A 21,133-nucleotide genomic window follows, 5' to 3' on the forward strand; every position below is an offset into this window, starting at 1 on the left:
GAATATGTGAAGAGCAACAAAAGTGCAGATCTTTATTTTCGCGCGCCTTTATTCGCTGTGGCCAATTGAGGTCGCCCTTTTGAGGCTCGCCTTTTTGAGCGCGCCCTTATTGAAGGATGCCTGTGCGCGCCCTTATTGAAGGATACCGTCTTGTACGTCCGCTGGCTTGTACATCCGTAATATACTTTTAATTTTCTCTGGCGGTAATACAGGCGTGCGCGTCGGTAATATGCCTTTAATCTCCTCTGACAGTAATACTGGCTTGTATGTGGCTGTAATATGCGTCACTGTATTGTGTACCTTTAATTTCCTCTCGCAGTAATACTGGTTTGTATTTTCGTAAAACGCCTCTAACTTTCTCTGACAGTAATATCGCGCATCGCTCCATGCAAGCGCACTTCATCAGAAGACACCCACACACGGACACCTGGACGCACATAGGGATTTTATATATATAGATATGGGTTTAAATTTTACTTCTTTGCTCAAGAAAGTTTTTTTGTTTTGTTTTAATTGTTTATTGTGCCACATCTCCACTTTAAAATCACTACATGAAAATAGTGTTTACTGGGAGATCTCATCTGGTTGCTAGAGCCTGACTTCCTGATACGAGCTGATAAATTGCAAAGCAGCTGCGTGAACTGCTTTGTCCCAAGTTACGGACTCAACCAGTTAGTAAGTTCTCTTTGAAGGTCTTGTTTTGGTATTCTGCTATTGTTGCTATTTTGTTTTGTTATTTGGTCTTCATCTTGACGTCTCGACTGTGGTTGTATTGTGGAATTTAAGTGAATGACATCTTGCATTTTTCTCTTCACAACAATTATGTTTAAGCCATCAGGTTTAGAACAACAGATTGCAGTGCTTAGAAAAGTTTACTTTTTATTTCTGATTTTATTCCTAGACTCCAAAATATATATATATTTTTTTTTTCCTGAAAGAAATGTGCATCTCCTGGTTAATGGCTTTTAACAACTGAGGAATGATCTCTAGCAAATAATGCCAATAGCTATACCAGGACGGTGAATTTGAGAAAAGAGTGGGCGGTAGGCATTGAAAGTGCAGATTTGTTGGGCCATTTCATGCTTTTGCTACTGGCATAACACTTGTGGAGTCTGCAATGACTGCAATAAGCACAAAACAGGGACCAATTCTGCATAAGAGGTCAATCAGTCTCACAATATGTAAAAACAGAGTGAATTTCATCCTAACGTCATTATGCAGCAAGAAATACGAATGTAGAGGCTGCCTATATGAACATTAGAAGACCATGCAAACTCACAAATGGTACATGTAACAAACTAAGAGGCCAAATCTGCTATTGGATTAAATTAAATGTTAGAATTGGTGGCTCTGATAACAGCATTCTGTGTTTGCATCCACCTCTGCCATTTCAAGGAGGACAACTAGAAAAGGGGTGGGTGCATCACCCTAAGCAATTTGTTTGACTGGTAACAGACCACCACACCCGAATTTAAGTTAGAGCCCCAGCACTGTACTATGTTTGCTCAGATCCAAAATAATATGTATGTAGGCTTAAAATCTGTATGTCTTTTTGTGTGGAGTAATCAGTTCATAATGTTGCACCCAGTAGGAAGCTTAATAAATATCTGAAATGGGCTTCTGGTGCAGATGCCATCACCAGCATGATCAGTGATATACTGTATGCCTTTTACAGGTCAGGCAGAATGAAAAGAAGCACTTGGCTCAATCCAGCAAGAAATATTTGCCAAGCTGGGACTGATCCAGGCACCTTCAAGCATTGTGTACGCCTGAGTGCGCGTGCGTGCGTGCGTGTGTGTGTGTGTGTGTGTGAGGATCGTCTCTGTGTAATTTAGGTTGCCTTCTCCTAGAAAAGTAGGGCAGCAGAGTGGTAGGACAGTAGGAAAATGACATGTAGGCTGTTGCATAATAGAGGGACCAAATGTAATTTTAAAGTCATGTTACTATCCTTGAATTTTATAAATTAGGTTAACCCTGGCAAGATTCACAATTTAGGTTAATTCTGTCATTCTCTTGAAGATTGTTTTTGTCTTGTATTTTGTACTGTTAGATAGATAGATAGATACTTCATTAATCCCAATGCAGCATACTGATTAAAAAAAAACAATAAATTAAAGAGTGATAAAATTGCTGGTATAACAGACAATAACTTTGTATAATGTTAACATTTACCCCCCCCAAGTGGAATTGAAGAGTCGCATAGTGTGGGGGAGGAACGATCTCCTCAGTCTGTCAGTGGAGCAGGACAGTGACAGCAGTCTGTCGGTGAAGCTGCTCCTCTGTCTGGAGATGATACTGTTTAGTGGATGCAGTGGATTCTCCATGATTGACAGGAGCCTGCTCAGCGCCCATCGCTCTGCCACGGATGTCAAACTGTCCAGCTCTATGCCTACAATAGAGCCTGCCTTCCTCACCAGTTTGTCCAGGCGTGAGGCATCCCTCTTCTTTATGCTGCCTCCCTAGCACACCACTGTGTAGAAGAGGGCACTCGCCACAACCGTCTGATAGAACATCTGCAGCATCTTATTGCAGATGTTGAAAGATGCCAGCATTCTAAGGAAGTATAGCTGGCTCTGTCCTCTCTTGCACAGAGCATCAGTATTGGCAGTCCAGTCCAATTTATCATTCAGCTGCACTCCCAGCTGTTTTGCTGGTTCGAATATGGGAAAGAATATTTGATTACAGCTTTGCCTAGCAAACAGATTGCTAAACCTCTGCACTCAGGTATGCTTTTCCCAAGGGTGCATTTCCCATAAGCTCCATAATATTAATATTGATTTTAATATTGCTCATTAATTAATGACATTTTCGTAAACCCTTCTTAGCTAAAGTACCATCTAAACTTTACTTTCTTGTAAATTAATATGTAAACTGACTTAGTCATCATTCACAAAGACCTTTTTATTTATTTGGACCTTGTCTGTAGTTCTGCTCACAAAAACTAGAGGTCGTTTTAGTCAGGATAATGTCACGTTAAGTCTCATGAACCTTTGAAAGGTGCAATAGCTGCCACCTTTATCCTGTTGGTTGCAACCATAGACATAGAATTACTAGACTGAGATTTGCTCAGATGATGTGCTTTTTCTCAAGGAGCACATTGAGGAAACACAGTTTGAAATTGACAACCATCATTTTATGCTCATGTCTTTAGTTGTCTGTCTTCCACAAACTAAGGCTGCACCATATTGCCAGACTGAATACTCTCAAATTACAGAGTGGCAACACACGGAAAAAGCTGTGTAAGACAGTTCTGTTTCATGGATTTTAGATCCTATCTATACTAATAAAAGGCAAAGCCCTCACTGACTGACTCACTCACTCTCACTCACTCACTCTCACTCACTCACTCTCACTCACTCTCACTCACTCACTCACTCACTCACTCACTCACTCACTCACTCACTCACTCACTCATCCATCACTAATTCTCCAACTTCCCGTGTAGGTAGAAGGCTGAATTTTGGCAGGCTCATTCCTTACAGCTTACTTACAAAAGTTAGGCAGGTTTCATTTCGAAATTCTACGCGTAATGTTCATAACTGGAACCTGTTTTTTGTCCATATACTCTTAATGGAGGAGGCGGAGTCACGTATTGCGTCATCACGCCTCCTACGTAATCACGTGAACTGAAAACAAGGAAGAGATTTACAGCATGAGTCAAACGCGGGAACGAAGGTAAATGACGTTAATTGTTGAGTGTCTTTTAATACTGTGTAAGCATACATCTTAACACGTGCAATTAAATGTGTGCATTTACGGGGTGATTTCTCAGGCCTAAAAGCTCTCCCTTTATTAAAAAGATAAATGCAAACTGTTTTCATTCTGAAGGGCACAAACCACGTTGGATTTCAGCCGTTAAACAAGCAAAAATGTCGGTACACCAGATAAATAAGCGCAACATATTATCAGTTGTATTGTATGCTTACAATACATATAGAAATGTCTTAATCATTAACTAATAGTATGGGATGGTGTTTTTCGACTCGCGCCTTGATTTAAACGATTCCATGTCTTGGTGGGTTTGCGTAGCATATTGTCAATATCTTTACACATTTTTTTTAAGACTTATTGACTGAAAGGGGCTTTCACGAAAAAACTTAGGGCTTTGCTACAGGATACACCCTCCACAAGTTAAGGAAGTAAAAATAAAGGTATATATTTCTGTTTTATTTAAACCTTTTAAGTTCATATGCATAGCCCCATTTAGCTGTTTTATTTTTTTTTTTTCTTTCTTCAGTAATATTTAATCTCCTTAAAGAAAAACAACATATGTATTTTACTTTTTTTGTATCTCTTTAGTAATATTTTAGTGTAAAAGGATAACCAGTATTTAAACCTTTTATGTTACTTTATAAAGTTATTTTACACAATGTTGAAAAATTAATAAGAAAGCTACATATTTTGGCAGCTGCTGCTTTAATTTTCAATGAAATGAAAAAAGCTCTCCAAGAGAAAACCTCAATGAAGAAGAAACAGTTTGCACTATCTAAAAAGGAGAAACCCTCATTTATAAAGGTTTGCTGCAGATGACTTAACTAAAAATAAATGAATAGTTCCTATGTGCATAATACATATTTATCTATTTGACTTGTGCCTTTATTCCAGCAACTTGCAACATCTGAGGTACAATTTGTTAATTACTTTTGTTTTTTGCAGCACAGGCAGGTGAAGTGACTTCCTCAGGGTCACACAGTGGTGTCAGTACCAGGATTTGAACTGACAAGCTCCGGGTTTGCTGAAATATTACTGAAGAAAGAAAAAAAATGAAAACGGGCAAATAGGGCTATGCATACAAATGTCCATCCATCCATTACCAACCCGCTATATCCTAAATACAGGAGCCAATCCCTGCCAACACAGGGCACAAGGCAGGAAACAAACCCCGGGCAAGGTGCCAGCCCACCGCAGGGCGCACACATCCACACACCATGGACAATTTAGAATCGCCAATGCACCTAACCTGCATTTCTTTGCACTGTGGGAGGAAACCGGAATACCCGGAGGAAACCCAGACAGACACGGGGAGAACAGTCAAACTCCACGCAGGGAAGCGAACCCGGGTCTCCTAACTGGCACCTTTCACTGCGCCACCATACCGCCCGCATACAAACTTAAAAGGTTTAAATAAAACAGAAATATATACCTTTATTTTTACTTCCTTAACTTGTGGAGGGTGTATCCTGTAGCAAAGCCCTAACTTTTTTCATGAAAGCCTCTTTCAGTCAATAAGCCTTAAAAACAGGTGTAAAGCTAAACTTGCAGCACCGCTATTCAATTACACTTGCCTAACGCCTCTCCCAAGGGGAAATACTGTGGGATCTGGGCATCTGTCAAAGCACCAATCACAGGCCCGATTAGAAAGCGGGAAGCTGTGATTTGTCGTCTCCGTCCCATGTAACAATCACAGCCCATGTTACAACGCACTATGTATGTATGTGTATATATGTGTGTGTGTATGTATGTGTGTATATGTATGTGTGGATGTGTATATGTATATATATATATATATATATATATATGTATATGTAGATATGTATATATATACATATGTTTACATAACCTCTTTAACAAGCGGGTATTTTGCTAGTCCTGTATATATTTAAACCACATTGTATGTGTGTACGCGTGTGAGAGAGAGATTGAGAGAGGAATGAATGAAATGTTTTCAGAAATTATTAAGCCAATTTGTATACAATATCATTGTTTATTTTTGTCATTGAGTGTATTATTTCACTGTTAAAAGAAATACACACGAAGATAACTGGTAGTAACAGTGCAAAATTCACAATTGGTATGCCAGTTTGAAAAGATAAGTTTTGAGGGTAGTTTCAAAATGTGTTATTGAATCGAGCTGACGTACATGAGAGGGAAGAGAATTCTAGAGTTGAGGATCACTATGAGAGACGCTCGAGCTCCCATAGAACAGAGTTTGATTTGCGGTACAGAAAGTAGAGCTGCAGATGAAGATCTGAGTGAGCGAGAGGAGTGTAAGTCTGTTGGAAATCAGTGAGGTTGTGGAGAGCTTTAAATGTTAAGAGCAGTATTTTGTATTGTATTCAGTAGTGAACAGGGAGCCAGTGAAGTTGAGAGAGAATAGGTGTAATATGTTCAGTGGATTTAGAACAGCAGGTTATTATGGTTATTATCCTGGCAGCAGAATTTTGTATATGTTGTAAGCGATGGATAAGTTTTTGTGGGGTGCCAGATAGAATAGCATTACAGTAATCTATAGGTGAGGTATCTAGGGCATTAACCAATACTTCAGTGCTGTGTTGCGTAAGAACAGGGCGAAGTCTAGAAATGTTTCGGAGATGGAAGAAGGCAGTCCGAGAAATGTTACTTATATGGGAGGAATTATTTAATAATAATAATAATTATTATTATTTAATAATTGCCATTATAAGTGTATAAATGGATATAAACAATTGCATTTAAATGATTGGCCAAAGTCTGTTTGTTTTAAAAGTTATTGTTTTTTCATCAGTTTCCACGTCTAGCTGTATTAGTTTAAATGGCACTTTTGCCACTCGCAATATGGCGGATGCACTGACGTATCATATCGACTGGGCAACACAGTGAATGCGGTGTCTATCTATATACAGTGGAACCTCGGTTCACGAACGTCTCGGTACACGTACAACTCGGTTTATGACCAAAAAGTTCACCAAACTTTTGCCTCGGTTCACGAACACACACTCAGTATACGAACAAGCCAGTTTCCCTTTCGGTTTGTGCGCGCTGATAATTTCCGCACGTGTTGCATTGTTCTCGGTCAGACGTGCGTACGTGCTTTTGCTGTGAACTCTTTGTGCTCTATTTCATTTCCCTTCCGGTTCGTATGCGCCGATTACTGTATTTAAGCACATGTTCAGCCTCTCCCTGTTCATTGTTCTCAGTCAGGCGTGCGTGCTTTACCTGTGAACTCTTTGTGCTCTACAGTATTTCGTGTGCTTTTGCAGTTAACCATGGCTTCTAAGCAAGTGAAGAGTGGTGAGAAGAACGTTTTGCAGAAAATTGAAATCGAAGTAAAGAAAGAAATTATTGAAAAGTATGAGCGTGGCGTTCGTGTTACTGATCTTGCCGCTGAGTACAAGAAGTCAAAACCTATGATTTCGACTATTCTAAAACAGAAAGAATCTATTAAAGCAGCTGATTTTGCAAAAGGAGTTACAGCGTTAACCAGGCAGAGGCCTCAAGTGCTGGAAGAGGTGGAAAAACTGTTTACCAGTTTACTCATTTACCAATTTGAGAACACTCGTGCTTTCAAGCAGCACAATGTAAACAAAGCCAGACTGCCAGTGATGTGGAGGGCAAACACGAAGGGTTGGGTCACAAGGACTTTGTTTTTGGAATGGCTGCATGAGGCTTTCGCTCCCACCAGCTAAACAGCTAAAAACACCGGAAACCCAAGAAATCACAAGAGATTGGAGGGAAAACATCCCTCCATCGCGGAGCCAGACTCTCCCTCAAAACTGTAACCTCCTGTCCACCCATTTTCTCCTCACTTCATGCCAGACCTCGAATCATGCAAGGTTAGTTTTCTTGGTGGTTTATGGTTAGTTTTGGTATTACAGATTTTTCAAATGTTCCTTTTTTTCCCCTGTGCTTAAACCTCATTAACAAAAAAAAAGTGTTTATACAGCAATCGGTTGCAAGGCTATAGCGCAAACTCCTGTAAATGTTACTTTCTTGGTTGCTTGTGGTTGGTTTTTAAATAAAGTTTGGATTTGTTCAAATTTTCCTTTTTTCCCCCCTGTGCTTAAAACTCATTTAAAAAGAGTGTTTACAGCGATCGGGCTGTAATGCTATTAGCGTGAACTCCTGCAGTGTTACTGTCTTGGTTGGCTTTTAAATAAAGTTTGGATTTGTTCAAATGTTCCTTTTTTTCCCCCCTGTGCTTAAAACTCATTTTAAAAAAAAAAAAGTGTTTATACAACGATCGGATTGTAAGGCTATAGCGCGAACTGCTGCAATGTTACAGAGAGAGAGAGAGCTCGCGTGCTTCTGAGAGACAGAGGGGGAGGGGGCTCGCATGCTGCTGAGAGAGAGAGAGAGAGAGTTTTATTTTGGATGTGCTCTGTCTCTTCGTATGTCAGAGGACCGGGACATTGCGAGGTGGGATCAAGCCTCATGTGGGGAGGGAAAATGGGGGGGTGGGGGGATAAAGGGGGGAGAGAAGGAGAGCAGGCTATATCTAATCTATTCTTCTAATCCCTATAACTATAAATATCAATGCAACAATAGGCTAAAATGCAATAACTCATGGGGAATTTTGAAACTAAGATTGAAACTGCCTCATTACCAGTTAAGACTATAAAATGACATTAAAAACTCAGAATCAATGTCCATGATGGGACAGTTAACTTTGTGAACTGGAATGTTAAAGGCCTGAATCACGAATTAAAGAGAAAGAAAGTATGCTCTCACCTAACAGGCTTAAATGCTAAAATAGTATTTTTACAGGAGATCCACTTACTAAGCAAGGATCAGTTCAGACTACAAAAAGACTGGACTGGCCAAATGTTCCATTCTAGCTTTATAAAGAAAACTAGAGGGGTGGGAATTCTCATACACAGAACAGTTCCATTTGTAGCATCAGATGTAGTATCAGACCCTGAAGGGAGATATGTGATGGTCATGGGCAACTTATTTAACAGTAAAATGATTTTGATAAATGTTTATGCACCCAATGTTGATGATAAGGAATTCATGCAAAATCTATTTGCATCCATTCCCAATGTGAACACTCATAAAATTATAATGCACGCATTTAGAGATTATTATAAATCCTTATATTCTACTGAGCTCAAAGAAGACAACACACAATCTAATGTATTTCTGGATACATTACAGACACCACAAATAGATGTTTTAAGTGCTGAGGAACTGGATAAACCTCTAACGCTAACAATTTCTAGATGCTATAAAGTCACTACAAAGCGTGAAATCAGCAGGCCCTGATGGTTACCCTGTAGAATTTTATAAGAAATTCTCCACTCAGCTAGCTCCCCTCTTATTGGCAACATTTACAGAAGCTAGAGACAACCAAATACTACCTCAAACATTTTGACAAGCATTAATCACCGTCTTTCCTAAACAAAATAAGGACTTGTTACAATGTGCATCATACAGACCAATTTCACTCCTGAATAATGATGTTAAGATACTCTCAAAAATTCTAGCTAGAAGGATGGAGAAAGTGCTGCCCTCGGTAATATCACAGGATCAAACTGGATTTATTAAAGGCCGACATCTATCTTCCAGTCTCCGACGCTTGTTTAATGTTATTTATTCACCAGCAAAATCAAACACCCCAGAGATATTACTATCATTAGATGCAGAAAAAGCATTTGATATGATTGAATGGAACTACCTTTTCACTGCATTGGAGAAATTTGGGTTTGGCCCGAATATTTGTGCATGGATCAAACTACTGTATACCAATCCAGAAGCTTCAGTTTGTATTAATAACATTTGCTCAGACTACTTTAAGCTAGAACGTGGCACCAGACAGGGATGTCCCTTATCGCCACTGTTGTTTTCAATCGCTATTGAACCACTGGCGGTTCACTGCCGAAATTCTTATCAGATAAAGGGGATTGTCAGAGAAGGACTCGAACAGAAAATTTCTCTATATGCAGATGATATGGTTTTATATATATCAGACCCAGAAAACACTGTCCCTGCAGTTCTAACAGCACTAAGAGAATTTCAAAAGATATCTGGTCTTAAAATTAATCTGAATAAAAGTATACTCTATCCAGTGAATTCACAAACATATAATATTAGATTAGACACCCTACCTTTTACCATAGCAGATCAGTTTAAATACCTAGGGGTAAATCCATCCATCCATTTTCCAACCCGCTGAATCCGAACACAGGGTCACGGGGGTCTGCTGGAGCCAATCCCAGCCAACACAGGGCACAAGGCAGGGAACCAATCCTGGGCAGGGTGCCAACCCACCGCAGCTAGGGGTAAATATCACAAGTAAACATAAAGCTCTTTATCAACAAAATTTTGCCGTCTGTATGGAAAAAGTTAAGCAAGACCTGGATAGATGGTCAACCCTTCATCTCACTCTAGCTGGAAGAATTAACATTGTTAAGATGAATATCCTTCCTAAACTTCTTTTTTTTCCAACACATTCCAATATGTATCAATAAATCGTTTTTTAAACAGTTAGATTCAACTATAACCTCATTCATTTGGAACTCAAAACACCCACGTATCCGAAGAGCAACCCTACAAAGACCTCAGGCAGAAGGTGGCATGGCTTTACCTAATTTTCAGTTTTATTACTGGGCAGCAAACATACAAGCCATAAAAACCTGGACACAAATAAATGAACATACACAGGCTTGGTCTGCAATAGAAGTAAAATCCTGTAGTACTTCTTTATATTCCCTGCTCTGCTCTCCAATAAATGCAAGTTATCGCAAATATACTAACAACCCAATTGTGCTTTACTCACTCAGAATATGGAACCAAATTAGAAAGCACTTTAAGATGGAAAATCTTTTATCGGTGGCACCTCTGCAAGAGAACCACCTCTGTCAACCTTCGCAAACATATCCAGTTTTTAATACCTGGAAAACTTTTGGGATTAAAATGCTCAGAGATCTTTATATAGACAACATATTTACATCTTTTGAACAATTACGTTCAAAATTCAACCTCCCAGCTACACATTTCTTTAACAAAATTTCTAATTTGAAGATAGTTAAACAGAAATTGCCCAATTTCCCCTTCCTCGCACCCTCCACAATGCTGGAAAAAATACTGCTCAATTTCGAGGAATTAAACACCATTTCCGCATTATATAAAATCTTATTAGAGTCCCTACCTTTCAAAGATCCAAGAGGACATTGGGAAGAAGATCTCTTAATCAATATATCAGAAAAGGAGTGGAAGGTAGCAAAGTAGAGAATTCACTCGAGCTCCATATGCGCAAAGCATAGAATTATTCAACTAAAAATTATGTATCAAGCTCATCCGTCTCACTTAAAACTGTCCAAAATGTTTCCAGGGCAAGATCCAACCTGCGAACGCTGCAACCAAGCTCCTGCCTCACTGGGTCACATGTTCTGGGTCTGCACCAAACTAACATGATTTTGGACCAAAATTTTTAAGTGCCTTTCAGACAGCCTTGGTGTCACAATCCCTCCTAACCCACTAACAGCTGTGTTCGGTGTTTTTCCAGACGGACTTGAAGTGGAGAAGGACAAGCAAACTGTGATTGCATTCACTACATTTTTGGCACGCAGACTGATTTTGTTAAATTGGAAGAATCCTAATTCTCCTCTTTTAAGTCCGTGGGAAACCGATGTTTTATATTATTTGAAATTGGAAAAAATCAAATTCTCAGTTAGAGGATCTGTACACATTTTTTTCAAAACCTGGCAGGATCTAATCAATATTATTTTAGAATAAGAGAAATAACTATTACCGCATTTAATTCCCTTCTCCATCTCTTATTTACATATATATTTATTTCTCACTTTCTTTTGCTTATTGTTGTCTTATTAAAAAGCCCTAAGCAATTCTCCTTTAGCTAAGCTCTCCTTCTCAGGGGTGGGGTTTGATTTGTCTTCAATTTGTTTGGTTATAAATTGATCTATTTGTATGGAATGAATACAATAAAAATATATAAAAAAAAAAAAAGTGTTTATACAGCAATCAGTTGCAAGGCTATAGCGCAAACTCCTGTAAATGTTACTTTCTTGGTTGCTTGTGGTTGGTTTTTAAATAAAGTTCAGATTTGTTCAAATGTTCCTTTTTTCCCCCTGTGCTTAAAACTCATTAAAAAAAAAAAAAAAGTGTTTACACAGCGATCGGTTGCAAGTCTATAGTGCGAACTGCTGCAGTGTTACACAGAGAGAGAGAGAGAGAGAGCACACGTGCAGCTGAGCAGGGAGCCTGGGTGTTTGTGTCAGTGTTATTCAATGTTTTTACATTAGTTTACTATTACACTGAGCATTCTATGGAGTAATCCATATTACTAAACGAGAATGGTAAACCGGATGGACGCAGGGACATGGGCCGTGGACGCAAAAGACGTACTGTGCAGGCGCCACACCAAGCCCTCCTCCAAGCACCGGAAACTGAGAAATGATACACCGCGCCCATAGCAACAGACCCATGCAACAAAGCGCCACACGAAGCCCATACCACACGAAACAGGACACACACAAAAAAGTGGATTCAGACCCACGACACACAAAGCACCCCTCCACTAACAAAAATAAGAAATGAGGCGACGCGCCCCTAGCACACCAAAAACAAAGGAGTCAGACGCAAGTGCCACATAGCACATGAAACGGTACGCACACAAAAATGAGGATTCACACCCACGACACACAAAGCCCCCCTCCACTAACAGAAATAAAAAATGAGGCAACGCGCCCCTCAAAAAAAACGCACGACAACAAACGATGTCATACATAGACAACAAGAGACTGGACTACAATACATATACAGGCACAACACCTGATGGGTAATAACACGAAGAAACGAAATGTCCCTATTAAACATATGTCATCTGCACACCTTCAAACTACACACCATAGGTCAATCTCATTACAATGATGCACTATTAACCGTACAACCACAGAAAAGGCTCCATATTAACAGTGAGTGCGATCCTCCTTATAACTTATCCATATTAATAACGATAAAGAACAAACAAGTCATGATTTCACGATCACGGCTACAAAACGATACGTCTCGAGTAACGGGACCACAAACGCGTACCTGCATGAAAAAAAACAATACACGTCGGCGCCTACAACGCGCTTCTGAAACCGATGAACAAAACATGTCTCGGATCCAAAAACGCAAGGCTCAACTAACACAATTACAGAAACGAGCCCAGATGGACAGACTCAATGAACGTAGATGCATGCAGCGCGCGTCTCAAAGTGTTGAAGGGAAGCGGGCACGGGTTCAAAAGGAAAGAGCTCGAGTCACAGAGATACAAAAACCTGAGCGAAGAGACAAAATAAATAAACGCAGACGTCTACAACGCGCGTCTCAAATGCCGGAAAACAAGCAGGCGAGGCTCCAAAAAGAGAAACCTTGACTGACCGAGATACAAAACCGGACACAGAAAAGGCTCCATATTAACAGTGAGTGCGATCCTCCTTATTACTTATCCATATTACTAACGATTAAAAACATACAAGTCATCAATTCACGATCACGGGTACAAAACAATACGGCTCGAGTAACGGGACCACAAACACGAACCCGCGACACACACAATGAATGTAGACGCATGCAGCGCGCATCTCAAAGTGCGGAAGCGAAGCAGGCACTGGTTCAAAAGAAAAGAGCTCAAGTCACAGAGATACAAAAACGGGAGCGACAGGACAAAATAAATGAACGCAGACGTCTACAACGCGCGTCTGAAATGCCGGAAAACAAGCAGGCCAGGCTCCAAAACAACAGTTAATTATCGCATCAGCTACAACCAGAGTGGCAGCTAATTTGTTAATAAATGGTCGCACATGTCACTCCTTATTCAAAATACCGGTCCCAATAACAGAAACATCGCTATCCACTATAAAAATGAACATTAACAATGCACGCGACATCCGTCTTGCAAAACTGTTAATTATAGATGCATGTACAATGGCATCCAGTCACTTACTCAACACCATTGATAAACTTCTACAAACGTTGATAAATAATAATATTCCCTTTGGAGGAAAGGTACTTCTATTAGGAGGAGATTTTACACAGTGCTTACCTATTGTTCCACAGGCCGTGCGCTCAGCTATTGTTCAGTACACCTTAAAATACACAGACAATTGGCATTGCTTTCAAAAGATACACTTGGTTCAAAACATGCGATGTCCACATCCACAATATAACAATTGCTTATCACAACTAGGAGATGGTACACTCACCAATACAGATGGACTTCACCCAGATATTATTACAATTTCTCAAGCCTTTATCTGCGACAACTTAGTTACGGAGATATTTGGAACAGCAATCTCATTAGACCAAATACCCCTTTTAACACAACAGACTATATTATGTCCAAAAAATATTAATGTTGATCACATAAATAACCAAGTCATTGCATTACTTCCTGGAGAGGCACAGCTCTTTCTAAGCTCTAACAAAGTTGACTCTGATGACGACAATGACCATCTTAATTTACCCTTAGAATATTTGAACACTATTAACCCAGCCGGATTACCACAACACAATCTTAACCTTAAAATCGGAACAATAATCATGCTATTAAGAAACCTTAACACTAAACACGATTTATGCAATGGTACACGTTTAGTCGTCAACACCATGACACACAATGTTATTGAAGCAAAAGTTCTTACAGCATCACATGCTAACAATACTGTTCTAATTCCCAGAATTGACCTTACAAGTTCTGACCTAGAATTACCTTTTACACTTAAACGGCGACACTTCCCCATTAAACCTGCATTTGCCATGACCATCAACAAATCACAAGGACAAACCATGGACAAGGTTGACATCTACCTCTCTGAGCCCGTATTTAGACATGGACAACTTTATGTGGCCTTCTCACGAGTTCGCCGTTCATCTGACGTTAAAGTTAAGTTTATAAATGATCCATGCCAAGGAAAACTCATTCAAGGACAAGACACCATCCCCAACACCAGGGGTTGGCGAGCGAAGTGAGCAGGGGGTGGAGCCCCCTAGTTAACTATATTTGTGCTTAAAAATCTTTAAAAAAAATATATTTACATACAGTTCGTACGGTCTGGAACGGATTAATTGTATTTACATACAATCCTATGGGGGAAATTACTTCGGTTCACGACCAAATAGGTTTACGACCAGAGGTTTGGAACGAATAATGGTCGTGAACCGAGGTTCCACTGTATATCTATGGTTGCAACACTTGCTTCTTAATCCCATGACCAAGGTCCAAGTCCAAACAAGGGTGGGTGAGATTTGTTACATAAGCATGAAGATTAAATGGAGATTTCATGTTGACATATTTTCTGTTACTGTATATACTGTTGCGGATAAGTCAGGACTTGATTTTACCTTATAATTTCTGGTATGTTATAATGTTGGTCATATAAGTCGAATGCAGAAAACTCGAGCTATTGGTCCAAGAGATTATGATATGCTAACACTCACCTGAGTGAGAAACCACAGAGCACACTGCCTTTTTTGTATGTATTGTGCCTACGTGACCACACAGTAATACCTGAACTATTCCAAAGCGACGTTTGCACTGATTTGTGTTTTTTGTATCTCACATTCTCATACACCTTTATCGTAAGAGCATCCCTTATCTACGATGGAGCATTTGATCAGAAGAAAATATGAAGCTGGTTTTAAAACAAATGTCATTGAGGTAGTGAAAGAAATTGGTAACTGCGCTGCTGCAACAAAATTCGATGCATCTGAGAAAGTGATGCGAGATTGGAGGAGGCAAGAAAATGTAAAAAAAATAAAATAAAATAATAATTAAGTGTCACATTTTTGAACAGGCATATAAGTTGGGGTCTGATTTTATGATCGATTTTTCGGGTCTCAAGACCCAACTTATATGTGAGTATATATGGTGTTTCAAATAATCTTTTAATTCAAACATGAGGTATTCTTTCCGTGAATACTTGCTAACTCTAGTGATGAATATCCAAACCATAATCAAAAGGAGGTATAACAGTACACACTGAGGACGCCCAATGTTGTAAAGTGTGCTGTAGGAATTTGGAAGAAGCACAAATCACTGTGGGGGTGCTAAGATTTTCATCTGAGTGCTGCTGTTCTGTTATTGCTGTGTGTGTCATGTTGCACAATATTGTAGCGCAAGCTGGCATATGCCTTCTCCTTTATGAATTGAAAGAAGTTACTGGGGTAGGGAAGAAAATAACTTTATTGCACATGTTTGGATGCATCAGTAAACTTTTCTGCAAATGTCATTTGATAATGTGAATGAATTACGTCTGTAATATTTTGTGTTGTATGATGTGTTTATTCTGTTTTAATTGCCACATTAAAATGAAAGAAAAACAGCCAAACATAAATATTGCTAAGACAGACTTGGAATTTAAAACATTTGTATATCATTTTCAGGGGTAATAGTGAAAAATATATTTGATGTTTAGTGCATTGATCAGTTTTGAAGCATTGATCAGCAGAGATGACAGTAATACAGAAAAGAAGAACTGGTAGATGGACTAAAGCAAAGATCAAATTCTGAGAACAGACTAAGGTCTATTATCAGGATAAGAGATCTTGTAACCCCAAAACCAAAATGTTATTCCAAAATCAAAGTCAAGAAAAATAACACACAAAGATTTGGAAATTTAAAATGAACATGCTGGAAGTTTTTTTTTTTTTAGAAGGAAGCCAAAATCTTTGTTGGTTGTCTTCAGTGCAGTTGTGGCTGAAATACTGTACTGTCACCATGATGAGCTCATCCAGCATCCAGTGCATCCTAGAACCTCAAAAGGAGAATGTTAAAATGATAAATAATTAAATATAACTCAATAATACTATCACATTATGCAATAAAATGTGGAATGTACAATAAAATCTTCATAAATTGTAGAATACAAAAAAAAATTAATTAAATCTGTTCCCAATTATTTTGACCATCAATGCTTTTTTTCTTGTTTTGGTGCAGGAGAAGTGTGTTAATAAATAAGTATTTTAAACTACGCTGTTCAATATCTGGTAACAGCCTTTGAGGAAATAGTCACACAAATCGAAAGCACTTTACTCGTGTACTTGTTTGGTTTGTTTGTTGTTCACTAAGATGCATCTCTCTCTGAACCCACTCCCCCTCTCTACTGCTGAAATGTGGCTGTGGCTCTGTTATAACCAAATGGTATCAGTTCCATCATCTCATTATTTTTGTAATTATTCGAGTTCACTGCCTTTTTCCTCTCTTTCACATTCAGTTTGTGTTTAACTTTAATACTAGATTTGCCTTCTAATGTACTATGTGGATCCTCCCTGCATGGAGTTTGCATGTTCTCTCCGTGTCTGCGTGGGTTTCCTCCCACAGTCCAAAGACATGCAGGTTAAGTGCATTGGCGATCCTAAATTGTCCCTAGTGTGTGTTTGGTGTGTGTGTGTGTGCGCCCTGCGGTGGGCTGGTGCCTTGCCTAGGGATTTGTTCCTGCCTTGCGTCCTGTGTTGGCTGGGATTGGCTCCAGCAGACTCCCGTGACCCTGTGTTAGGATATAGCAGGTTGGACAATGACTGACTGTACTGTACTGTACATAAATGTTAATGAGATTCTCACCAAAGAATAATTTCTTATACTGTATATACCTTAGGACATATTGCTTTCTTTTTTTTTTTTTTTTTTACTGTCACCTGCATATTGACCCAAATAATCAGACATGAGTTTTATAGTGCTCATCAAAGCAGATGAGTTATATTTTTATATGCACCTTTGGACATTTTCTATTTCTTTGCTGTTTCATGTTAGGTAATGTGGATCAGTAGTGAATAAGACATTGAAATATGCAATGTGCAGTCTGAAAATCGAGAGTACACCTTATGAGAAGGATTTAGGAGTCATAGTGGACTCTAAGCTATCGACTTCCCGACAGTATTCAGAAGCCATTAAGAAGGCTAACAGAATGTTCGGTTATATAACACGATGTGTGGAGTACAAATCCAAGGAGGTTCTGCTCAACCTTTATAATGCACTGATGAGGCCTCATCTTGAGTACAGTGTGCAGTTTTGGTCTCCAGGCTACTAAAAGGACATATCAGCGCTAGAAAAGGTCCAGAGATGAGCGACTATGCTGATACCAGGGCTACAGGGGTTGAATTATGAGGAAAGATTAAAAGAGCTGAGCCTATACAGTTTAAGCAAAAGAAGATTAAGAGGTGACATGATTGAAGTGTTTAAAATTATGAAGGGAATTATTACAGTGGATTGAGACTGTTATTTTAAAATAAGTTCATCAAGAACATGAGGACACTGTTGGAAACTTGTTAAGGGTAAATTCCGCACAAACATTAGGAAGTTTTTCTTTACGCAAAGAATGATAGACACTTGGAATAAGCTACCAAGCAGTGTGGTAGACACTAAGATGTTGGGGACTTTCAAAACTCGACTTGATGTTTTTTTGGAAGAAATAAGTGGATAGGACTGGCGAGCTTTGTTGGGCTGAATGGCCTGTTCTCGTCTAGAGTGTTCTAAATGTGAATTATTAGACTGACGCTCTCCTACTACTTTTAACCCTGGTTTGAAATAAAGTTCAGAGCATAAATATGCAAGTAAGCGCATTGTTCAGCATAAACAAGACCACCAGCACTCTCGGATTGTCTACAACAGCTGGCAGTAACAGCCAGAAATTGTATGCTGAGTGTTAGGAGAAAAATAGCACTTATCCTTTATTAGTGTTGCAATAGTGGAACCACAGCAGTAACTACAATATATCAGTAGTAAAAATGTAGTTTTTATTATCTTCTTTCCAAAGCCTTTTTTTCTTGATTCTAAGAATAGATAGATAGCTAGATACTGCTGTTTGGCACACTGATTGTATCCTTATGAGAGAACAAAACAAAAAAAACAGATTTTGTTATGCAGTTCTCTATCTATATAACATATAGCATCTTACCTAACTTTTTTTGCATTTACATAGTTTTAAAATTAAGTTTTTACATAAAAAACAATAATACATGTTTTTTTCAGCATGAAAACATTGATACTCTTGGAAAATCCATTGTGTGGCTTTCAGAAGCTGCAGCTTTCAAATTAGTGAATAGAAGAATGAAATCATTGTGTTCTTGTTCTTTGTATTTTACACCAGTTCTTTCTCCTCCAGCCAGCTCCACAGTTTCTGTAAGAACAAGTTAACCATAATAAATCGACAAGAATGCTGGTGACACTCTATTGAAGGTAACTGCTGCCTACGTCTCATGTCTTAAGAATTCATGTTCTGTTTCTGTTTAACATATATTCACTTTTATGTTTGTTATATCAGTAATATATACCATATTTCCCATCCTTACTGGAGTAAACTTGTAATCCTTAAGTATTTCATTTCAAAGATGGCAGTCCATTATGGACCAATTAAACTAAAACACTTGTAGAATGTCCCCGCTGGGAATTGTGTCAAGGGTTCACTCTGCTGCCAGGCAGTTTATTTTACACGGGGTCAAGTTGCAGTGTGAATTCATCCTGAGATGATCTTATCTTAGCCTTGTTACCATGAATGTGTACTGTCTGATTTAACACTTTTGCAGTGTGTACATGAGGGACATGCTAGCAGCAGACAAGTGTGGCTAACTGCCAGAGCTGCGTACCAACTTAAGCCAACCCGTGAGCAAGTGTAACTGACTTAGCATGGAGGAGAATGTTAAAAAAAAAATGGAATACCTGAATGTGTCATAATGACTTATGGACAGAAGATATATATGAATGCATAATTTGGAACAGTTACAAACGATATAAATCATAAAACGTGTATGTAGAGTCTGTTCTGATTGGGACTGAAGTATAGTGTAGTAGTGAATCAATAAGACTGTACTCATTGTGATAGAAATTGATAAGCAGGCATGTATGTTTTAATATTGACCAATTCAAATTGTCCTATTACATTATTTAAAAAGAAAAGGTCAACTTCTACATTTAACCGTTATTTCAGTCAGTCATTATCCAACCCGCTATATCCTTACACAGGGTCACGGGGGTCTGCTGGAGCCAATCCCAGCCAACACAGGGCGCAAGGAAGGAACAAATCCCTAGGCAAGGCACCAGCCCACTGCAGGGCACACACTAGGGACAATTTACAATCACCAATGCACCTAACCTGCATGTCTTTGGACTGTGGGAGAAAACCCACGCAGACACGGGGAGAACATGCAACCTCCATACGGGGAGGACCCAGGAAGCGATCCCAGGTCTCCTTACTGCGAGGCAGCAGCGCTACCCACTGCGCCACCCTAACTGTTGTTTATTCTTCAATATTGGCAATTCTGTTAGTAAGGCTGATGTGAGTGTTTTCCTTCTAATTACTTTGCAAGTATCTTGTGGGTGTCCTGCAAGTCTTTTATTACATTTTCCATCATCTGGCTGTAGATTTATAGGGTCACTAGCCAAAGTATCTGGCATCGGCCAGGTATATTTGTATAATGGGTTAAGGTAAGAAAGCAAATATTTGTGTTTTTTTAAATCTTGACCCTTTTATCATTGCTGGCTGAAATGTTAGTTTCCCATGTGCCATCTGCACTACGTCTCTATCAATTTGTTTGCACTCATGAGCAGAGAATTAGTACCTCATTGGATTCTATAATAGGAATTTTTGGGTTGGCCCCATGAACGCTGCTACTTTGTATTTCTGTGTTTACTGTGGTTTAACGAGTGGATGTTTAAATCCACATTAATAAACTAAATGGCTCATTGAATCCATGGACTACAGAATGTATCTACAGTAGGGGGCTGAGAAATTGGAGCTCAGAAACATTGCTGCAGATCTCTGAATTATTACCTTAAAGAGAGCACCAGTGCTGGTATTCCATAATGTTATAAAGATTATTCAAAGTGGATTAATTCAACACGATTTATAATTTCTTTAAATCACGATGATGTATTGGCATCCAAGCCTACAACTGAGTGCCTCATCATTTAATAAATGCTTGCAATCAAAAAACAGTAAAAGTTACTCTACTGCCCTTCTCTTTCTACCATATTCTGTACAGCAACTGTGCATGTACTAATACAAAAATAATCGCATTTGAGTCTATTTTGTTAAGGCTTATCTCTTACCACACTTAAAGCTGTAACAATATGCCAGTGTATGAAAGTGCTGGTGTTTTCAAAAACATAAGGTTTTGCTTTGATAAAAAATATAGCATCATCCGCTAATTTCATTAATTACTTGTATGCTGATGTGAATGATCAGTTTGACGTTCAGCTGACCCTGCAGATGATAACCCCAGACCACATCAGGATGATCAGTTCAGCTTAGTCCTGGTCTCCTCCAGTTGTTCAGTAGAACACCGTTTAGGGCCAGGGATCATCTTCTGCTACTACTGGAGTACATAGTCTGGTCAACTGCAGTACTATCTCAGGTACTCTGCCACTGACCCATAGGATTTATGAATAAACCAGCAATTTTATGCAACAAGCCGCAAAGCAGTGGGATAGTCT

The sequence above is a fragment of the Erpetoichthys calabaricus genome, chromosome 7 (genome assembly GCF_900747795.2).
Source record: "Erpetoichthys calabaricus chromosome 7, fErpCal1.3, whole genome shotgun sequence".
Lineage (NCBI taxonomy): Eukaryota > Metazoa > Chordata > Cladistia > Polypteriformes > Polypteridae > Erpetoichthys > Erpetoichthys calabaricus.